This window comes from Pristiophorus japonicus, unplaced genomic scaffold, assembly GCF_044704955.1.
Source record: "Pristiophorus japonicus isolate sPriJap1 unplaced genomic scaffold, sPriJap1.hap1 HAP1_SCAFFOLD_474, whole genome shotgun sequence".
NCBI lineage: Eukaryota > Metazoa > Chordata > Chondrichthyes > Pristiophoridae > Pristiophorus > Pristiophorus japonicus.
The window spans coordinates 192,076-213,687 of NW_027254379.1; the positions used below are offsets into that span (position 1 = coordinate 192,076).

At 43.0% G+C, this 21,612-nt stretch overlaps 1 pseudogene; it reads right to left on the minus strand.

Annotated features, from left to right (window-relative positions):
* Window positions 1–9,150: 9,150 nt before the first annotated feature.
* On the minus strand, window positions 9,151–14,864 carry LOC139252669 (thyrotropin-releasing hormone receptor-like; annotated as a pseudogene).
* Between the last annotated feature and the right edge of the window lie 6,748 nt (window positions 14,865–21,612).

Sequence of the window (21,612 nt, forward strand, 5' to 3'; positions counted from 1 at the left end):
GGGTGATGTTAGCCTTGGCGAGGACACAGATGTTGGTGCGCCTGCCAACCCAGGGGATTTGCAGGATCTTGCGGAGATAGCTTTGGTTATGTAGCTCGAGCGACTTGATGTGTCTTCTATGCATCGTCCATGCACCTGATCCATAAAGGATGGCGAGTATTACTACAGCCCTGTAAACCATGAGCTTGGTGGTAGATTTGAGGGCCTGCTTTTCTAAAACGCTTTTCTTCAGGCGGCCAAAAGCTGCACTGGCGCAATGGAGGTGATGTTCAATATCCGCATCAATGTCTGTCTTTTTTGATAAAAGGCACCCGAAGTATGGGAGGCAGTGCATGTTGTGGAAGGCCGCGCCCTGAATCTTGAATTTTGGAGGGCAGTGCTGTGTGGCGAAAACAGGCTTGTGGAGGACCATTGTCGTACGGATGATAAAAGTAAAGCCCATGCTTTCATGTGTCTAGGGAAATACATCGACTATATCTGGAGTTCAGATTCAGAATATGCTGCGCAGATGCTGACGTTGTCTGCGTACTGAAGATCAACGCCAGAATTTGTGTTGATTTTGCACCTGCATGGAGATAGCACAGGTTAAGCAGCTTCCGACCGGTTCTGTAGTTTAGTTCAACTCCAGCGGGGCCTTTGCTGACTGTGAGGTGGAGCACGGCAGCGAGGAAGATTGAAAAGAGTGTTGGGGCGATGACCCAGGACATGTTGACCCCTTCTGGACGTCAATTTGCTCTTTAATGCAACCACTGGTAAGGATCACGGTCTGCATGTCGTTGTGGAGCAGGTGAAGGATGTTGACAAAGTTTGGGGGCATCCAAACCTGAGGAGGACCATTAGCCATAACGGCTGACAGTGTCAAAGGCCTTTGAAAGGTGGAAAAAGGCCATATCCGTTGTGCCACGTAGGGGACAAAATCAACACTGTGACTCCAGGAGGAGCTCCTCGCGCACAGGAAGAAGACAGTTGAGAAGGGCTCCAGCACCAACTTTCCCAGTGGCGGACAGCAGGGAGATTCCCCTCTAGTTGCTGCAGTCGGTCTTTTCTCCTTTCTTAAAGATGGTTGTGATCACTGCATCTCTGAGATCTCCCGGCATGCTCTACTCCCTCCAAATGAGAGAGATTAGGTCATGTATTCGCGTCAACAGTGCCTCTGCGTCATACTTTAGTGCCTCAGCAGTAATTCCATCCGTAAGCTTGGGCTTGTTATTCTCGAGCAGGTTTATGGCTTTGCGTACCTCATGCAGCCTTCGGGTTTCACTGAGGTTGGGGGCGGATAGCAATCTGCGGGATGGAGTTAAGAAAACTCGAGTCAAAGTCAGAGTCTCGATTGACGAGATATTCAAACTGCTCCTTCCAGCGGCCCCTGACAGCCTCTGTGTCCTTGATAAATGTTTCCACGTTCCTGGCCATGAGTGTGGCGGGTCCTTGGGAGTTTGGTCCGTCGGTGGCCTTGATTGCAATGAAGAATCCTCGCATGTCGTGGCTGTTGGACAGTTGTTGTACCTCCTTGGTTTCTTTACCCATCAACTGTTTATTAGGTGCCGGGTTTTTTGTTGGACCTCAGCCTTAAGCCGTCTGTAATGTTGCTTTGCAGCTCCCGAGTGGCGTTTTTGCTTGAGGCTTAGAAATGCTCTGCGCTTATGATTGACTACGATCTCCTGATCATTTTCATCAAACCAGTGCTGGCATTTTCTGGTTGAGTAACCGTTTCTTCACAGCCACTGGTTATGAAGACCTCGAGGGCAGACCAAGTGCTGTTGGCACATAGCATCTCAGGGTAATCAAGGCACGCCAGATTAGCTGTGAGGCACAGGCTGTATTGGGTTCTCTTAGCTGTGTCTTTATGTGCCCCGACATTAACTTTTTGGCGGCACTGCTTCTATTGTCCCCTCTGCTTTGGGGCTAAGTATATATTGATGATGGATCTGATTAGGCGATGGTCCGTCCAGCAGTCGTCAGCTCCTGTCATGGCGCCGGTGATGTGCACATCCTTGCGGTCCCTGGCTCGGACGATGACATATTGGAGCAGGTGCCGGTGTTTGGAGCGAGGGTGTTGCCACGATGCCTTATGTTTCTCCCTCTGGCAGTACATGGAGTAGGTGATGAGGAGTTTACGTTCTAGACATTTTGTCAGGAGTAGGTTAACGAAGGAGTTGTCTTTACCTACCGCCTCTATACCAGTCACGCATCACCAATGGCCGACCCCTGGCATCAAGTCACCCAAGAAGATCAATTTGTCGCTCGTGGGGACGCGGGACAAGGATGCCTCGTAGTTGGAATAAAAAGCCTCTTTAGCCTCATCCGTTGCGTGTTGGGGCTTATGCACTGAGGACTGTGGCACTTTGGTTCTGGGATACGGTAAGGCGAAGAGTGAGGCGGCGTTCGTTATGCCCACTGGGGGAGTATTTGAAGCTTCAACTAGTTCATTTTTGACGGCGAAGCCGACTCCATGAAGGCAGCGTTATTCCTCTCACTTTCTTTTCCAGAAAAACGTGTTACCTCCATCATGAGACCTGGATTCAATTTCTCGAAGGGGAGGAAGCATTTTTTAGATGTCGAATATTACCACTGGTCTTGGTGTAGATCTGTATTAAAAATTTCCAGATTAATATAGAACAGTAACAAATCATAAAGAGGAGAATTTCTCATCCAGAATGTTTCGGCCATTCTGCTGCAGAGAGATGGATGATTGAACCGACACACTGTTTACTCAGAGGCGAGAGTGTTGCCGACCGAGCTACATTTATCAAGGAATATGGAGCAAAGTAGTTTAATTTTATTTGAGATACAGCTCAGCAATTATTTAATGTAATTATTGAACAGACTGGAGGGGCTGAATAGCCGATTCCTGTTGCTATGACTCACCAGCACAGGGCGGTGACTCTAACCACTGAGCCATTGGGAGGATGATCAGGTGGACATGCCGGGGAGAGCACATGTGAAGAGGCAGCTGACGACAGTGTAAGGGCTTTCAGAATTTAGCTGTCAACTGTCACACATGTAGATTGGGAATATGAGTCACATATCGGAGAGAAAATGTTGAATTTTGAACAGCCAGAGTCAGTTCCTTCAAGGAAGGAGAGGAGGGGAACCAATGAGTACAGAACTGAATTCAGCAATACTCTGCACTTAAGGGGAATCTCGAAAAGGCAACCTCTAAGTGTAGAATTGAACTCAGCCTCGCTCAGCAACCTCGCGGGATGAGGTAGAGGGGAACCAGTTAGTGTAGGACTGAACACAGCAAGAGTCAGCACATTCAGGGGAGAATAGGGAGGGGGACTAGTGAGTGTAGAACTGAACCTAGACAGAGTCAACTCCTTCAGGGCAGGAGCGGGAGGCGTACTGCAAAGTCTAGAATTCAACGCAACTTTGAAAGATTAAATAATTTGAAAGCATAGATAGTGAGAAAATATTTCATGTTGTTATGGAGTCCAGAACAGGAAGGCATAAATTGCAATTAGAGTTAGGCCTAGGTCCCCTCCCTCTCCTCGCCGTAAGCCGCTGACTCTTGCTGAATTCAGTTGTTCACTCATTGCTTCCCCTCCTGTCCTTCCTTGAAGGAACTGACGCTGGCTGGGTTCAGTTCAACACTCACCATTTTCTCTCCGATATGTGACATATATGTCGAATCTACACGTGTGACACTCGACAGAGAAATTCTGGAAGCTCTTCCCCTGTTCAGAGGTAATGCCAGAAAGCACTTCTTCACAAAAAGGGCAGTGAAAATCTGCCACACTCCTCTCTCCTCGTCATTGCGTACAACCGCTACACCAAGAAATGCACGACAATCCAGGTCGACTTGAGCTACAGAACATCAACATGTGTCAAATCTAGAAGGCCGTTTTGGACTGTCGCAGAAGTCCTTCTACGATCTGCCATCAGCCTTGAGGATCGAAGGTGAAATATTGAAGAGCTGCGAAATATAGAATGGATTCCTTATCGAGGAGCCAACAGTACAGCCTGAAGGATGAAACCTTCCTCACCAACATTGGACAGACATGAACCTCCTCACAACCGGGCATGTCAGATGCTCCCACCTTCTCAATAGGTGGATAATTAAAACATTCCCAACATGAGACTGTGGAATTCTTATTCAGACCCTGGAGGACATCATTGGGCACTGCCCTGAGACTAAATTTGCAGGCAGCCAACAAAATATCCTCACTATCACACCGGAAGCTATGGTATGATTTACTTTGCTACTACAATACGAAGGAAGAAGTTTTTTTACCAAATTTCCAAGTTTTGTGTCATGCGCAAATTTTGAGGTTATGGCTCCGAGGTACAGTTCATTAAAATATCTGAAGAAGCGCTGTGATCCTAAAACCGCCCATCGGGGGACACTACTTGATACATTCCTTACGTATTCGAAGAGTACCCTATCACCACTGCTCTCTGCTTTCTGTTCCTTACCAATTTTACATCCATGTTACCTTATTATTCCCATGGACCTCCATTTTGCTTACAATTCTATTACATGGCACTTTGTATAGTTCCTTTTGTAATTCCATATACACATTAATCACGATACATCCACCAGTACTCTCTGTTATTTCATCAATGGACTAAATCAAGATTGTGGAAAATGATGAGTCCTTTACAAATCCGTGTTGGTTGTCATTTATTAAGCCGTATTCTTCCAAGTGACAATTAAAGTTCTACTGCATTGTACTCATTGGGCCCTTTACCGCCACCAATGACTGGTCTACAGTTAACGGGTCAAACGCATCCCGTTTTTAACAGGATGCCACATTTGCAACCTTCCAATTTTCTAACACCACTCGTGTATCCAGGGAAGGTTGTAAATTGTGGCCAGATCCTTTGCTATTTCAACGTTTTCCCCCTCAATGACTTACGATGCATTCCAGCCAGACCGGGAGACTTTTCCACTCGGATCACTGCCAAGCGTTTCATCTGTTTTATCGCATCCAATTGCTCCAGCCTCCTCACACCGTAAGCTATGGTGTGATTGACAGACGTCGACTCTTTTGTCAAGACAGAATCAAATCAACCACATATTGTGAGCATTTTGTGTTAGCATTCAATCAATTTACACTATAAACCAATGGGTGATGACAGCTATTGATAATCAATTATAAAACTGCCTGATATTACAAACGAACTTGTGTTTCCACCAACATATATAGACAATAGCCTAGTGATTATACGTTGATATGCTGGGAAGGCGTGCCTGCTACCTTGACCCTGACACGAAAGTAACTAAAGAATAAAGTATTTAAGGACATGAAAGAAAGGGCACAACATTTAGCTGGATTCATAACAAAATGCATGCCTGGAGATGGAAGCCTTGAGAGCCCTAAATCCACAATTAGAGACAACATTTTTGATGGCACAGTAAGTAGTTTGGATTGAGGCAATCTTAAACGCAAGCCTGGAGTCTAAAATGTGCATGAAGATGGCAAAGAAAAATTCTGATTTCAAAACGGCAAACGAAGAGTTTGATAAGTTGTTTTTTAGTAGCATTACGAAAAAACGTGAAATGATGGATGAAGTGAGGCCTCTGAAATTGTGATCGAGTGAGGGATTGAAACTGATGCTGCATGCACATGATAACTGATTGTAAACAGGTGGCAAAAGGACTAAATAAGATTTGTGCTTCGATTTCTACAAAAGAGGTGTCAGGTAATTTAATTGCTCAGGATTTGGGAACGATAGGGTGTTCCAGATGTAAGATATGGCACTTTCTGGAGCACCACCATCATGGCTGATGAACAACTGTGCAATCTTAAGAGGAATCAATCTCAGGGATCGGGAAAGATTCATCTGAGTATCCTTGTGGAGAATGGGGGAAAATTGCAGGAACTCGGGCAGAAATCTGGGATAAATTATTGAATAATTCAGAGAGGTGCCTGGGACTGTAGGGTGTCAGATGGCACGCCTAAACTCCATTAACACGGTATCAAAAGTGTCGCAGAAAACTACAGATAAATGATTTAGACGTCCATTGTGTGTAAAATCAGGAAAACACTGATTAAAGATAAGATCTTGGAAGATCTTGATCGAAATGTATTCACAAAATAAAAAAATATAACCAGCATATTAATGAAGAAGAGCACTTGTCAATCTCATTCACTAGTTCTCTTCGATAGTTTGAGAGGAGTTTGACAGGGGTGAGGCAATGGTTGTGGTGTAGTTTGAGAGTAAGTCATAAGATCTTGGCAGGGGAAAGGCAATGGATATGATGCACTTTGACAGTATGAATTAGGAGCTTGACAGGGGTTAGGCTATAGACGAGGTATACTTCGTTTCAGAGAGGTCTTTAATACAGTTCCTGTGGAAAGGATGGCACTGAAAAAAAGATGGCGATGCTCATTGATAATAATTCACAAAGGATTTGTAATTTGCATACCAATAGAGCGCAGTGTGTGGTGGTACAGCCATTGTCATCGGCCTGAGAGAATATTACCAGTGGAGTTCCACAGAAATCTTTTTGGACATATTTTGTTTAATAGCTTTATAAATCATTGGAAGTTGGAGTCACAACGTTTACAGAACACACAATGCTGATGCGGTTTGCAGACTGTAAAGCTGAGCATGATAATTTACAGAAGGGTTCAAACACTTAATAATTGGACAGACAGGCAGCAGATGTCATGGAAGTAGAGAATTACTAATTAAGTCACATGGAACGAAAAAACCCAGGAAGGAACTAATATGTAAATATAAATAAATGCATTTGTATTGAAAAAGTTAGAAGTCTGAGGGGCCTTGAGGAAAACAGTTCAAACTATCGCAGCAATGAGTAAAGCAATCAGATGCTGTAAATAGGTTTTGATTGAGCCCAGATGTCACTATATAAATCGTTGCTGCAACTGTACTAATAAATGCTGTGTGCCGATATGGGCACCACAGAATATTGCAGCTATTAAAGGGTCACTAGTGGCGATTAACAAGAATGATTAATGTGATGGAGGATTTGGATTGTGAGAATCGATTATGTAAATTGCACATTTTCTCGCAGGAAAAGAGAAAGTCAAGATGTGATATATTTGCTGCTTTTGCGATTCTAAAGAGATGATATTCCGACCATGGCCAGGATTGGCACCTTGGGCAGAACAGTCGGACTGGAGGACTGGGCATGCGCTTCAAGTGGATATATTCAACATATTCTGTGGAAACATTATTTCAAAGGGCGAGTGGTCAATCTATGCAGAATCACCCTTGAGATACGTTGGAAGCATTCAGAAATTATACAGTTTAAAGCGAATTGTATCGACTTATTTCATGAAGAAATCTTTCAGGGGAGACATTTACGAATTAACATGAGTCATGACACTGGGGTTATACTCGCCTAGTGTGTGGGTTATTGCAGGCTGGTTGATAGAGGTTAATTGCCTTGATTAGAAAACAACTCTGTTTGGATGGCAGATAACAACCTACACGGTCGATTGTCCTTTCCTTGCAGCAATCCCTCTGTTAATATGTTTATGGACACAGGTAAGCGGACATGGAGCGTTGTAGAGTTAGCAGAGAAAATCGCGTGAAGATCGCGCGACCATCGAGTGTTATGCAGTCAATGGGGAGCAAAGTGTAGGGAGATTGCGAGCTCCCATTGCCCAGTGAGTGAGAAGAATGTGGGTGGACAGTGCGCGCTCCCATTGCCTCTGAGTGGGGAACAATGTGTGGAGAGAGTTCAGGCTCCCGTTGCCCAGTGACAGTAGAACAATGTGTGGGGTGAGTGCGGACTTCAATTACGCAGTGAGTGGTAAAAATGTGTGGGGACAGTGCGTGCTCCCATTGACCAATGAGTTGCAACAATGTCTGCGACAGTGCGGTCATTGCCCAGTGAGTGGGGAACAATATGTGTGGACAGTGCGGTCATTGCTCAGTGAGTGTGAACACTATGTGGGGACAGTGCAAGGTCCCATTGCAAAGTGAGTGGGGAACAATATGTGGGGAGAGTGCGGGCTGCCTTTGCCATGTGAGTGGGAACAATGTGTCGGGACAGTGCGGTCATTGCCCAGTGCCTGTGAAAAATGTGCAGGCATAATGCGGGCCGCCATTGCCCAGTGAGTGGAAAAAATGTGTGAGGACAGTGCCGTCTGTTCCGAGTGAATGGGGAAATTTGTGTGCGGACAGTGCGGCTTCCCATTGCCCAGTGAGTGGGGAACAATGTGTGCAGACAGTGTGGTCATTGCTCAATGTGTGGGGACAGTGCTGGATCTCATTTTTCAATGAGTGGAAAATTTATGTGAGTCCAGTGCGGGCTCCCATTGCACAGTGAGCGGGAATAGTGTGTGGCGACAGTTCTGGCACCCATTGCCCAGTGAGTGGGGAATAAAGTGTGCGCACATTGGGGGCTCCCATTACCGAGTGAATGTGAACAATGTGTGGGGAGAGTGCAGTTATTGCCGAGTGAGTTGCAACAATTTATCGGGCTAGTGCCGGCTCCCATTGCCCAGTGAGTGCGAACAAAGTGTGGAGAGAGTGCAGGCTCCCATTGCGGAGTGAACGGAAAAATGTGTGGGCCAGTGCGGGCTCCCATTGCCCAGTGAATGGGGAACAATGTGCGGGCACAATGTGGGCTCCCATTGCCCAGTGAGTGGGAACAATGTGTGGGGACGATGCGGGCTCCTATTGCGCAGTGAGTGAGGAAAATGTGTGGGGCCAGTATTGGCTCCCATTACCCAGTGAATGCGAACAATGTGTGAGAACAGCGCGGGCTTGCATTACCCAGTGAGTGGGAAAAAAATGTGGGGACAGTGCGGGCTCACATTGCCCACTGTGTCTCACACTCGGGATCGAAAGCATTACCTGGGGCGAGAGAGGAGGTAATGGGATATTGGGGCCCTTCCTTTAACATTTGACCTTGATCTCCAATGACAGGTTGTAGGTCAGACTCTCAGTCTCCCGCCTGAATTTAGAAAAAATCCAGGGCCTTCGGGATTGGTGGGAATGCCGCAGGCCTGCGTCAGCACCGAAATGAGAAAAGGAAACTAACTGACAATCGATTGCAACACTGAATGGTGCACTAATGCAATGTGCTTCATACATTTTTAATTTCAAATTCGGTAAGATTCTTTGTTTTTGTGAATGTGTATCTTGGGAGGGGATACCTTTTCTCACACCCGCAAGAAGAGCACTGCACGGAATATAACGTGCAATTCATATTATACTTTAATATTTTCAGCATTGTAATAAATTAACAATATGTCTCAGTGGATATTTCATTCCCTTCTTAAGCTCCTCTCTGAACTTACTCTGGGTACCTGCATAAATAAACTGGTTGATGCAGGAACTCAAAAATTGAAGCATATATCCGCTTTCCTCCAGAATAATATTTGATTCATTGATACTAGATCCTGCGAAATAACTAACTCTCCCAATCTGGACATAGATGAAAGTTCTAATTAATAACACATTAAAAAAGATGTAACTGCCTGAGCTAGAAAAGAGCAAGATGATGGACTTTCTCCGCTTCTCCATTTCTGGGTCGCTCTAATTCTCTTCATTGCTGTGGGCCCGGAGTCTCCTGCGGGCTCCACTGCCCGCTAGAATGTGTCTGACAGTCAGAGTATTGAGCAGTAAAATCAGAATGAATGGAATACATGGGGTTGAAATATGGAAAATCCAGTCATAAGCGACCCATGCAGGAGAGGTATAAAATGTTATTTTTATGCTGCAGAACCAGGGTGTACTGTTAACTGTATACAAAGTTTCATATAAAAAATACAAGAAGGTATTTTTTAAGAAGCTCAGGGCACAAACCGTTCCAATAACCACTTCCACAGTTTTCTCGGTGCAATATTTTGTTTTCAGCTTCTGGCAACAAATGGCTACATATCGATCAAAGATGAAAGCCACCGTTAACCAGGAAGAACAGTCGATGGCTGCATAGATTAGAGCAATACGGAAACTACAGAACGGAGTGAGGGATAGGAAACTTAATGGGAAATAAATACCTACAATCCGGTTTAATATCACGGCAGTTGCAATGACCAGGAGATCCGTCACCGCCATGGAAACGAGATACTGAGTGATACATCTGGAGAGACCGCACCTTCCTCGGGGTAGGATCACAATCACTGCCAAGTTAGCTGTAACAGATAGAGAGCGAGAATGTGAGAGATAGCAAGAGAGAGTGAATGTGTAACAGAGTGAGAGAGCTCGTTAGTTTGTGTGAGAAAGAGGGAGAGCAGGTTAATTTCTGTGACTAAGAAGAAGAGAGTGAATATTTGTAAGAAGGAGGAAGAGGGAGTTAATGTGGGTGAGAACACTGCAGAGAGAATCGTTACATTTTATATAATTTCTCATCGTAAGACAGTTCTCTCATCCCAGGAATCAGTCTGGTGACCCTCCGATGTACTGCCTCCAAGGCAAATAAAACTGTGGGCAGTACTTCAATTGTGCACTCACTAAGGCCCTGTACAATTGGAGCGAGTTTTTCTTACTCTTACACTCCAACCAACTAGCAATAAAGGACAACATGTCATTTGCCTTCTTTGTTGCTTGCTGCACCTGCAGTCAATTTCCCTGCGTTTCTTGCACAAGGATACCTAAATCTTGCTGAACAACAATATTCAACATTTTCTCACCATTCAGAAAATATTCTGTTTTTCTATTCTTCCGACCGAAGTGAATAACCTCACGTTCCCATACATTATACTCAAGCTGCCATCTTATTGGCCATTCACTTTGTCTATCTAAAGCCCGTTCCAGACGCATTGTGTTCTCCTCAGAGCTTACTGTCCTAACTAACTTTGTATTGTCAGCAATCTTGGATAAATTGCACTGGGTCCCTTCATCAACATCATTAATATCGATTTTAAATAGGAATGGCCCGAGCCCTGATTCTTGTGGCACCCCGTTCAATACATCCTACTAACCTGAAAATGACGTGTTTACCCGGACGCTTTGTTTTCTGTCCATTATCCAATTATCTATCCATGCTTATATAATACCTCCAAACCCATTAAACCTTGTGTAATAACCTTTTCTGAGTCATCTTATGGAATGCCTTATGGAATTTCATAAACTGCATCCATTGCTTCTCCTTTATGTGCCCTGATATTTATTTCCTAAAAAAACTCTAAAATTTATTGCAAAAAAAAATTGCCCTTGCTGAAAACCTTGTGACTCTGTCTAAACATTTTATGATTATCTAATTGCCTTGATACCACATTCTTGTCAATGGATTCCAGTATTTTCCCGACGCGAAATATCAGGCTAACTTGCCGGTAGTTCTCAGTTTTTCTCTCCCTCCTTTCTTGTATAACGATGTTACATTTGTTACATTGCATCGCTGGGAACATTCCAGATTATAGATAATTTTTAAATATCAAAGGCATTATATCCTCTATCTCTGCAGCCACCTCTTTTAGAACTCTAGGATGGTGCCCGCAAAGTCCAGGTGTTTTGTCGGTTTTATTCCCTTTGTTTCTTTCGTACTTTTTCTCTACTTATATTAATTATGTTAAGTTCCTCAACCTCCTTAGTCCCGTGGTACCCCAAGATTTTAGGTTGCTTTTTGCATCTTCTACAGTGAGTACAAATGCAAAACATTTATGTAAAGTTTCTGTCATTTCCTTATTCGTTATATTGATTTCTCCTCTCAGTCTCGAAGTGACGAATAATGACTTTTGATACTCTCTTTCTTTTTACATACTGGTTGAAGCTTTTACAAATTGTTTTTATATCAGTTGCTAGTTTTCCTTCACAATGTATTTTACCTTTTTTTTTCAATTTTTAGGTTTTCGATTGAAGTTTGATTTCTTGAACAGAATGAGCTTACATTTTCTCCAATAAAATATTGGGAAGAACGAAGCCATTGTCTTTGTTCCTGCCACCAAGACTGTTCCTTTGCCACCGACTCTATCCCTGTGCCTGACAACTGCTTTTGTCAGACCAGACAGTTCACAAAGTTGGGGATCTATTTTACCCTGAATTGAGATTCCAACCACATATCGCTCGACCACCAAGACCGATAATTCACACCTCCTTAACAGCGCCTGTTTTCACCCCTGTCTCACAACATAAGCAGTGAAACCATCATACATGTCTTTGTTACCTCTTTACGTAACTATTCGAATGCTAACCTCGTTGGTTTCCCACATTTCACAATCCATAAACGTGAGTTCTTCCCAACTCCTGCTGCACGTAACCTTAATCGTATTAAGTCCCGGTCACTCCTTTGCTCGCTGAACTACATAAGCTCCTCGTCCAGCAATAACGTGATTTTAAAATTCTCAACATTGTTTGCAAATCCATCAATAGCTTCGCTCCTTCCGACCTCTTTAAGATGCTCCTAACCTGCATCACTCCGAGAGCATTGCCTATCTCCTCGTTTAAGAATCTGGTGAATATCTAACCATTTGCCCAACCTTCTGCTGAGCTAATTTCTCTTTTATGGCTCGGTGCGAAAATGTGTTTCAATAACGCTCCATCAAAGCATTTTGCTATGTTAAATTAGCTGCATAAACTCACTTTGTTGCTGCTGAAAACATGTCTATCAGGACAGCAACAAAAGCACAATGGTAATTAAATGTACAAAAGCAAAATTATACAGACACTGGAAATCTGAAACAAAAACAGAAAATGCTGGAAACACTCAGCAGGTCAGGCAGCATCGGTGGAGAGAGGAGCAGACTTAACATTTCAGGTCGATTACCTTTTGTCGGAACTAAATAAAGATAAGAGATGCAATTGGAGAGGCTAGTAAAGCGGGGGGGGGGTGGTGTGGAGGAAAGAAAAAAAAGGAAGGTCAGTGATTGCGTAGATGGCAGGAATGGTTATATGACAAAAAGGATAATGGTCAAAGCGAAAAAAGCAGACCAATGCAGCAAGAAAAGAAACAATATATGGGTCGAGCAGAAGTTTCAAGGGTAACAGCAGAATCATTATAAACAGCTGCTGTCCAGAAAAAAAATAGTGATTATTATCTGAAAATGTGAATGCTATATTAAGTCCGGAAGTTTGTAAAGTACATAATCGAAAGATGAGGAGCTGATCCTCGAGTTTGCGGTGAGTTTCACTGGAATAGTGTTGGAGGCCGAGGACTGATAGTGGGAGTGAGGTGGAGAACAAAACAAGAGAAGAATGGAAGCTCAGTTTCACACGTGCAATTGACTGAAGATGTTTAGCAAAGCGATCACCAGACCAGTGTTTGCAAGCAATCAAAAATGCAAATGGAATCTTGGCCTTTATGCAAGGGTTATAGTTTATGAAAGCAGATATGTCCTGCTACATCTGTACAGGGTATTCGTGAGGCCAAACCTGACGTACTCCATACAGTTTTGGGAGCCGTATGTAAGGAAGGATATACTTCCATTGGAGGCTGTTCAGAGAATGTTCACTTGGTTAATTCTGGAGATGAGGGGGTTGACTTATGAATATAGGTAGAGCAGGGTTGGCCCATACTCAATATTCATAAGACTGAGAGGTGATGTTAATGAAACGTATAGCATAATAAGCTGGCTCGACAAGGTGGATGTGGAGAGGTTATGTCCACTCATAGTCGAAACAAAAACTAGTGGGCATAGACTCAGAATAAGGGGCAGCCGTCCATGAAAAACTGAGATGAGGAGGAATTTCTTCTCTCAGAGGGGTTTAAGTCTATGGAATTATCTGCCACAGAGATCTGCGGACGCTGATTGTTTGAATATATTTAAGGCTGAGATAGACAGATTTGTGAGCGATAGGGGAATAAAGGGTTACGGGAAGCGGGCGGGGAAGTGCAACTGAGTCCATGGTCAGATCAGCAGTGCTCTTGCTGAATGGCGGAGCAGGATCCAGGGGGAAAATGGCCTTAACGTGCACCTATTTCTTATTTTCTTATGTTCATATGATCTCCCAGTGTAGATGATACCGCATCGTAAACAGCAAATACACGATACTGAATGAGAAGAAGTACCAGCAAATATAAGCACATGATTATGATAGTGTTCTAATACCACGCACATTGAAATACTAGTAATATAAAAAAGCTAATATATCTTCATAGTTATATGGTGTGATACCACTCACGGTAAAAACCCAATTACACAACAGGAAATATATGTATAGTAATAATAGTGTGATACGACTCAAAGGTAAATGCCTAAAACACGGTAGGAATTACATCTGCACAGTTATTCTAGTGAGATACCATTCAGAATGAAATACCAAAAACACATTTGGAATTATGTCTTCAGAGTAATATTAGTTTGATACTATTCACACTTAAATATCTAAAACACAAATGGAAATGTATGTACAGTTATGTTAGTATGATACCACTCACAGTGATGTAACAAGAACACAATAGGAATTATATATACACAATTATAATAGTGTCATAACACGATTCACAGTGAAATACGACTAACAAAATGGCAAATATATGTACTATATAATAGTGTGATAATACCATTTCACAATCAAATACAAATAACACAATAAACAATATATATGCAGGATCATACTGGTTTGATAACATTAATTCACAGTGAGGGCCAATAACACAAAGGAAATATTTGTACAGTTATAATGTGATACCACTCACAGTGCGATATACTGTTCAATTTCAATAAACCATCACTCTGAACAAATAAACTGATAGCGCTGAAGAGGCGGCTCTGTGTAAAACACAATAAAACAAATATTTGAGAATCAGACACTCAAAAATAGGTTGTGATTCCGTTAATGGAAAGAAATTATTCCGTTAAATGAGATAAAATAGGCCTTGAAGCAGCAGAAATATTCCAGTTAAAGGGGAAAAGCGACAGCGGTAATTAGTAAGAGTGATACAGTTGACTGATCATTCGCATATCTAGTAACTAACAGGAATATTTCCCTGGAACCCCGATAGCTGCAATGACGGGATAGTAAATGGCAAATACCAAACCTTTTGGTGACCCGTGCATTTTCTGCAGAAGCTTCGAGCACGCCCTGCCCAACACTCAGAGATTATCACATTTATACATGATGCAAGGCTCCAGGGACATCATCAGGTGGCGTGATCTTGTGTACTAATTACATGTATTGAAACAGAAAGAATAATGCAGCCGCTGGCGGGATCATCTTTACGGTTTTACGGCGTGGAATATATATAATGTAATTCCCAGAGAGTACAAGACGACATTACTTCATAAAATATTATAAAAAACTAAATATGTGGTTGACATGGTGAGAGTCAGCATTGTACACAAGAAATTCGAGCGTTTAAAGCCCTTAATGCGGTGTTAAGTGCTCTCAGCACAATATGCACCTGACCAGATAAATTCTGATCCTGCAGCAGGCAAACGCAGCACGTTTTCGCTCCTGTCATTATCCAGCCCCTGTCCGAGTAAACACTTGCCACAATTATCTAGCTCCAAGACTGATCACTCACTTTAACTCAGGTGTCTGCACATTCCCTGTGGATAGGTCCTGTTCAGCAGAGTTACATTCAGTGTGGACAAGTCTATTTGAGCACATGTATTTTCAGTCTGGACAGGTTCAGTTGAGCGGTTACATCCAGTGTGGAGGAGCCCAGTTGAGCATAATTATATTCAGTTTGGACCAGTCCAGTTGAACACGGTTGCAATCAGTGTGGATGAATCCAGTTTAGCACGCTTGCATTCAGTGTAGACAGGACCAGTTGAGCACGGTTGCATCCAGTGTGCACTGGTTCAGTTCAGCACAGTTGCATTCAGTTTAGTTAAATCCAGTTGAGTACTGTTACCTTCAATCTGGCGAGGCCCAGTTGAGCACGGTTAAATTTAATGTGTGGCTGTCCAGTTCAATACAGTTACATTCGATTAGGAAAGGTCCAATTCAGCAGTTACATAGCGCACTGCCTGATAATTACCTTGATTGGATTCAGTGTGGAACTTGCACACCTTAGCCTGAAGCTTCTGATATATCCCTACCTGCATTGCCAGTGTGGGGACATGTTGTTCCTCTGATACCCAGTCTTGGAGGAGGTTGTATTTACCCCAGTTCCATTTTGAACCTTTGGGTTCATTCCCCGCCGCAATCTTTGTACCATTGCACGCATCTTCATTCCCTCACCGCCTCTTGTCTCAGCATGTTTAGAGCCTTGGTCATTCGCCGAAAGCAGAACTTGGTTCAGATTTGTGCACCTCACCTCAGAAAGGATATATTGGCCTTGGTGAGGGTTCCACGAGGATTCCTCAGAATATCACCTGGGTTTTATGTATTAAATTATGAGGACAGGTTGCATTCCTTTGTGTTCTATTCTCATGAGTATGGGAGAGTTACTGGTGATATGGTCAGAATTTAAAATGATGAAACGTATTGATCGTTCATTTGGACCGAAATTATTTGCTCATGTAGGAAGATAAGAAAAAGCAGCATGATTAGACCATATGGACACTCGAGCTTGCTCCGCGATTCAACAAATCATGGTTAATCTTCTACGTGACCCCACGTCCCCTGATTCCATTGTAGGCCAACATTCTGTGTGTCTTGAATATACCCATCGTTGAACATCCACAGCCCTCTGGTGTATAGATATCCAAAGATTCACGTTCTCCTGATTGAGGAAAGTTCTCCAGATCTCAATCCGAAATCGCCAATCTCTTATCCTGCGGTTATGAACCAGAAAGCTAAATTCTCCAGCCACGGAAAAGATCCGCTCAACATCTGCTCTGTCCACGGCTATAAGAATTTTATGCGTTTCAATCTCATCTTATTCTTCGAAACTCCATAGAATTGCTGCCCATTCTACTCAATTGCTCCTCATTGGACATCTCTCTCACCCTCGGAAATAACCTACTGAACCTTAGTTGCAGCCATGCTAAAACAAATATATTCGTCCTAATTTAAGGAGACGAAAGCTGAATACAGTACTCCAGGTGTGGTCTCACAAAAGCTCGATATTATTGCAGCAAAACCTTCCATCTCAACGCCCTTGCAATCTAGGCAAATTGCTTGCTGCACTTGCATGTTAAATTTATTGCACTATTGGACACCAACATTACTCTGAATATCAAGATTTGCGAGTCTCTGATCGTTTTCCTTTCTTCCTACTAAAGTGGATCTGTATATATACATGATAATTTATCAACCTCCTTCTTGGCCCAACCCTTAACATGTCTACATCGATTTGCATTCCATTTGCATCGTTCTCCCAGCATACTTCCCCTCTTCACTTTGTATCATCTGAAGCCATGGGGGTATTACACTCGGTACACTCATTAAATTCATTGATATAGATTGTAAATAACGAAGTCAAAAGCGCTGGTCCTGGCGGCACTCGGCTAGTAGCACACTGCCATCCAGAAAATGACCTGTTTTTGATTACTCTCTCTTGACGAATCCTCAACCTATGATAATATATTGCCTCCAAAACCAGGAGCCCTTACCTTGTGTAATAATCTCTTAAAATTATAAGAATAAGCAGCGTGATTTAGCCCCTTGCGCCTGTTACACCATTCAATAAGATCCTGGCAGATCCACGACCTCAACCCCACTTTCCCGCCCTATCACCATAATCTATTGATTCCCCGAGACACCAAATATATACGTATATCAGCTTTATATGGTACCTTATCGAACGCCTTCCGAAAATCCAAATATCCATGTTATTAGATACACCCTCACAAAAATGTTACATTTTTATCGAACAGGACTTCCCTTTCATAAAACCATGTTCACTTTGCCTAATCATATTGCGATTTCCCAAGTACCCTTTTGGCACGTCTTTTATAATAAATTCTACCATTTTCCATTCTATTGATGTCAGGCTTACTGGCCGAAATGTCACTGTTTTCTCGCTCCGTTCTTTCCTGACCAGCACGGGTGCATTTGCTACCTGAAAGTCCAGTTGGACCGTTCTCAAATCCAGTGAATTCTGGAACATCAAACCAAAGACTTCCACGATGTCAGCAACCAAATTTGTATTAGCATAGGATGTAGGCCACTAGGCCCAGGAGAATCACAATATAAACTTTGACCAGAGTGATAAATGTAATACATTAAATTATAATCTGTAATCTATATAACTATAATTATAAAAATATAATAAATATAATTAGTAACAACTGGCAGGCTAATATAGAGAAAATGAGAAAATTATGAAAGGAAGTAACTGCTGTGAACCAACGAATGTGTCCTTGCAAAACATAGACTAGAAATGTTCGAGCTGTTTTTTCCTCGCTTCCAGAAAAACCGCAGCAGAGAAGACAATGACGAATCAGGTGCCAGATATGTTTCACTAAATGCTATGGAAGTGTGGGGATGCTGATGCATGGGGCCAATCAGGAGTGTTGACACCGGAGAACAAGGTCAGGGCGCCCGAGGTTCCAGCCAGAGGGCTGACCACCTGTTAGTTACTGTGGACACATGCGACTTGATGTTTACTCTGATTGAGTGATCAATATAAGGTACGGTGGATCGCAGAAGATGTGCTCATAATATATTTCCTAATTCGCAACGACTCAGTTACTGAAATGTCCATGACCACATGCAGCATGATCTGGACGAGTTTCATCAATGGGCTGATAATTGGCAAGTATCATTCGCAACACACACATGCCAGCCAATGATCATCTCCAACAAGTGAAAGTATAGGCACCGCTCCTTGCTATTTAGTTGCATTAACATCTTCAAAACCCATACCATCTACATCCAGTGATATGGCATTTAACAGAATCTTAACTGGACTAGCCACATAAATAATGTAAAAATACTTTTCTTTCATAATTTTCTAATTTTCTCTATATTAGCCCACCAGTGGTTAATAATTATATTTATTATATTTTTATAACTATAGTTATAAAGATTACATATTATAATCTAACGTATTACATTTCTCACTCTGGTCAAAGCTAATATTGTGATTCCCTTGGGCCTAGTGCGCTACATCCTACGCTGATAGAAATTTGGTTGCAGACATCGTGTAAGCCTTTGGTTTGTTCTGCCAGAATTCCGTGGATTTGAGAACGGTCCATTTCAGGTAGAAATGCATCCGTGCTATTCAGGAAAGGAGGGAGTGAGAAAACAGTGAAATATGGACCAGTGAGCCTGACATCCGTAGTATGAAAATGGTCCAATTTATTATAAAAGACGTGCCAAAGGGATTCTTGGAAAATCGCAATATGATTAGGCAGAGTCAACATGGTTTATGAAAGGGAAGCTCTGTTTGGCAATGCTTTTGGGGAGGAGATAGTCTAACATGGCTGGAGGATGGGAACCTATGCAGGGAGACAGAGGGAAATAAAATGGAGGCAGAAGCAAAATCTATAAAGGAGAATAGTAAAATTGCAGGGCAGAGAAACCCAGGGCCAAAAACAAAAAGGGCCAAATTACAGAAAAACTCTAAAGGCGCAAAGTGTGTTAAAAAGACAAGCTTGAAGGCTATGTGCCTCAATGCGAGTAGTGCTCGGAATAAGGTAGACGAATTAGCTGCGCAGACAGCAGTTAACGGATATGATATAATTGGCATCACGGAGACATGGCTCCAGATTGATGAAGGCTCGGAACTCAACATTCACGGGTATTCAACATTCAGGAAGGATAGGCAGAGATGAAAAGGAGGCGGGGTGGCGTTGCTGGTTAAAGAGAGAATGAATGCAATGGTAAGGAGGGACATGAGCCTGGATGACGTGGAATCGGTATGGGTGGAGCTGCGGAATTAGAAAGGGCAGAAAACGTCAGTGGGAGTTGTGCACAGAGCACCAGACAGTAGTAGCGAAGTTGGGGACAGCATCAAACAAGAAATAACGGATGTGTGTAATAAAGGTACAGCAGTTATCATGGGCGACTTTAATCTGCATATTGATTGGACAAACCGAACCGGTAGCAATGCGGATGAGGAGGATTTCCTGGAGTGTATTAGGGACGGTTCTCGAGACCAATATATCGAGGAACCAACTAGAGACCTGGCCATTCTAGACTGGGTGATGTGTAATGAGATGGAACTAATGAGCAATCTTTTTGTGCGAGGCCAGTTGGGGAAGAGTGACCATAGTATTGTAGAATTAGTTATCAATTTGGACAGTGACACAGTTAATTCGGAAACTAGTGTCCAAATCTTAAGGAATGGTAACTTCGACGGTATGAGGCGTGAATTGGCTAGAATAGACTGGCAAAGGATACTTAAAGGTTTGACGGTGGATAAGCAATGGCAAATGTTTAAAGATCACATGATGAACTTCAGCAATTGTACATCCCTGTCTGGAGTAAAAATAATTCGGGGAATGTGGCTCAACAATGGCTAACTAGGGAAATTAAGGATCGTGTTAATGCCAAGGAACAGGCATATAAATTGGCTAGAAAAAGCAACAAACAGAGGATGCGAGAATGTAGTATTCAACAGAGGAGGACTAAGGGTTTAATTAAGGGGTGTGGGGGAATAGAGTACGAGAAGAAGCTTGCAAGGAACATAAAAACTGAATGCTAAAGCATCTATAAATTAGTGAAGAGAAAAAGATTAGTGAAGCCAAATGTAGGTCCCTTGCTGTAGGATTCAGGTGAATATATGATGGGGACCAAAGAAATGGCAGACCAATTGAGCAAATAATTCGGTTCTGTCTTCACGAAGGAAGTCAATAATACCCTTCCGAATGTACTCGGATACAGTGGGTCGAGAGCAAAGGAGGAACTGAAGAATATCCTTATTAGGCGGGAAATTGTGTTCAGGAAATTGATGGGATTGAAGACCGATAAAACCCCGGGGCCTGGTAGACTGCATCCCAGAGTACTTAAGGAAGTTGCCCAAGAAATAGTGGATGCATTGGTGATCATTTTCTAACAGTCTTTCGAATCTGGATCTGTTCCTTAGGACTGGAGGGTAGCTAATATAACAGCACTTTTTAAAAAGGAGGGAGAGAGAAAGCGGGTAATTATAGACCAGTTAGCCTAACATCAGTAGTGGGGAAAATAATGGAATCAATAATTAAGAATGAAATAGCAGCTCATTTGGTCAGCAGTGACAGGATCGGACCAAATCAGCATGGATTTATGAAAGGGAAATCAAGCTGGACGAAACTTGTGGAATTTTTCGAAGAGGTAACTAGCTGAGTTGAAAGGGAGAACCAGTGGATGTGGTGTATTTGGACTTTCAAAAGGCTTTTGACAAGATCCCGCGCAAGAGATTGGTGTGCACAATCGAAGTGCATGGTAGTGGGGCTAATGTACTGACGTGGTTAGAGAACTGGTTGGCAGACAGGAAGCAGAGAGTCGGGATAAACCGATCCTTTCCAGAAGGCATGCAGTGACTTGTGGGGTTCCGCAGGGTTCGGTGCTGGGACGCCAGCTCTTTCCAATATACATTAACGATTTGATGAAGGAATTGAGTGTAACATCTACAAGTTTGGCGATGATACTAAACTGGGTGGCGGTGTGAGTTCTGAAGAGGAGCCTAAGAGGCTGCAGGCTGACTTGAACAGGTTCGGTGAGTGGGCAAATGCATGGATGATGCAGTATAATGTGGATAAATGTGAGGTCACCATTTTGGGGGCAAAAACACGAAGGCAGAATATTATGTGAATGGCGGCAGATTAGGGAAAGGGGCGGTGCAACGAGACCTTGGTGTCATGGTTCATCAGTCACTGAAAGTGGGCATGCAGTTACAGCAGGCAGGAAGAAGGCAAATGGTTTGCTGGCCTTTATAGCTAGTGGATTTGAGTATAGGAGCAGGGAGGTCTTACTGCAGTTGTACAGCGC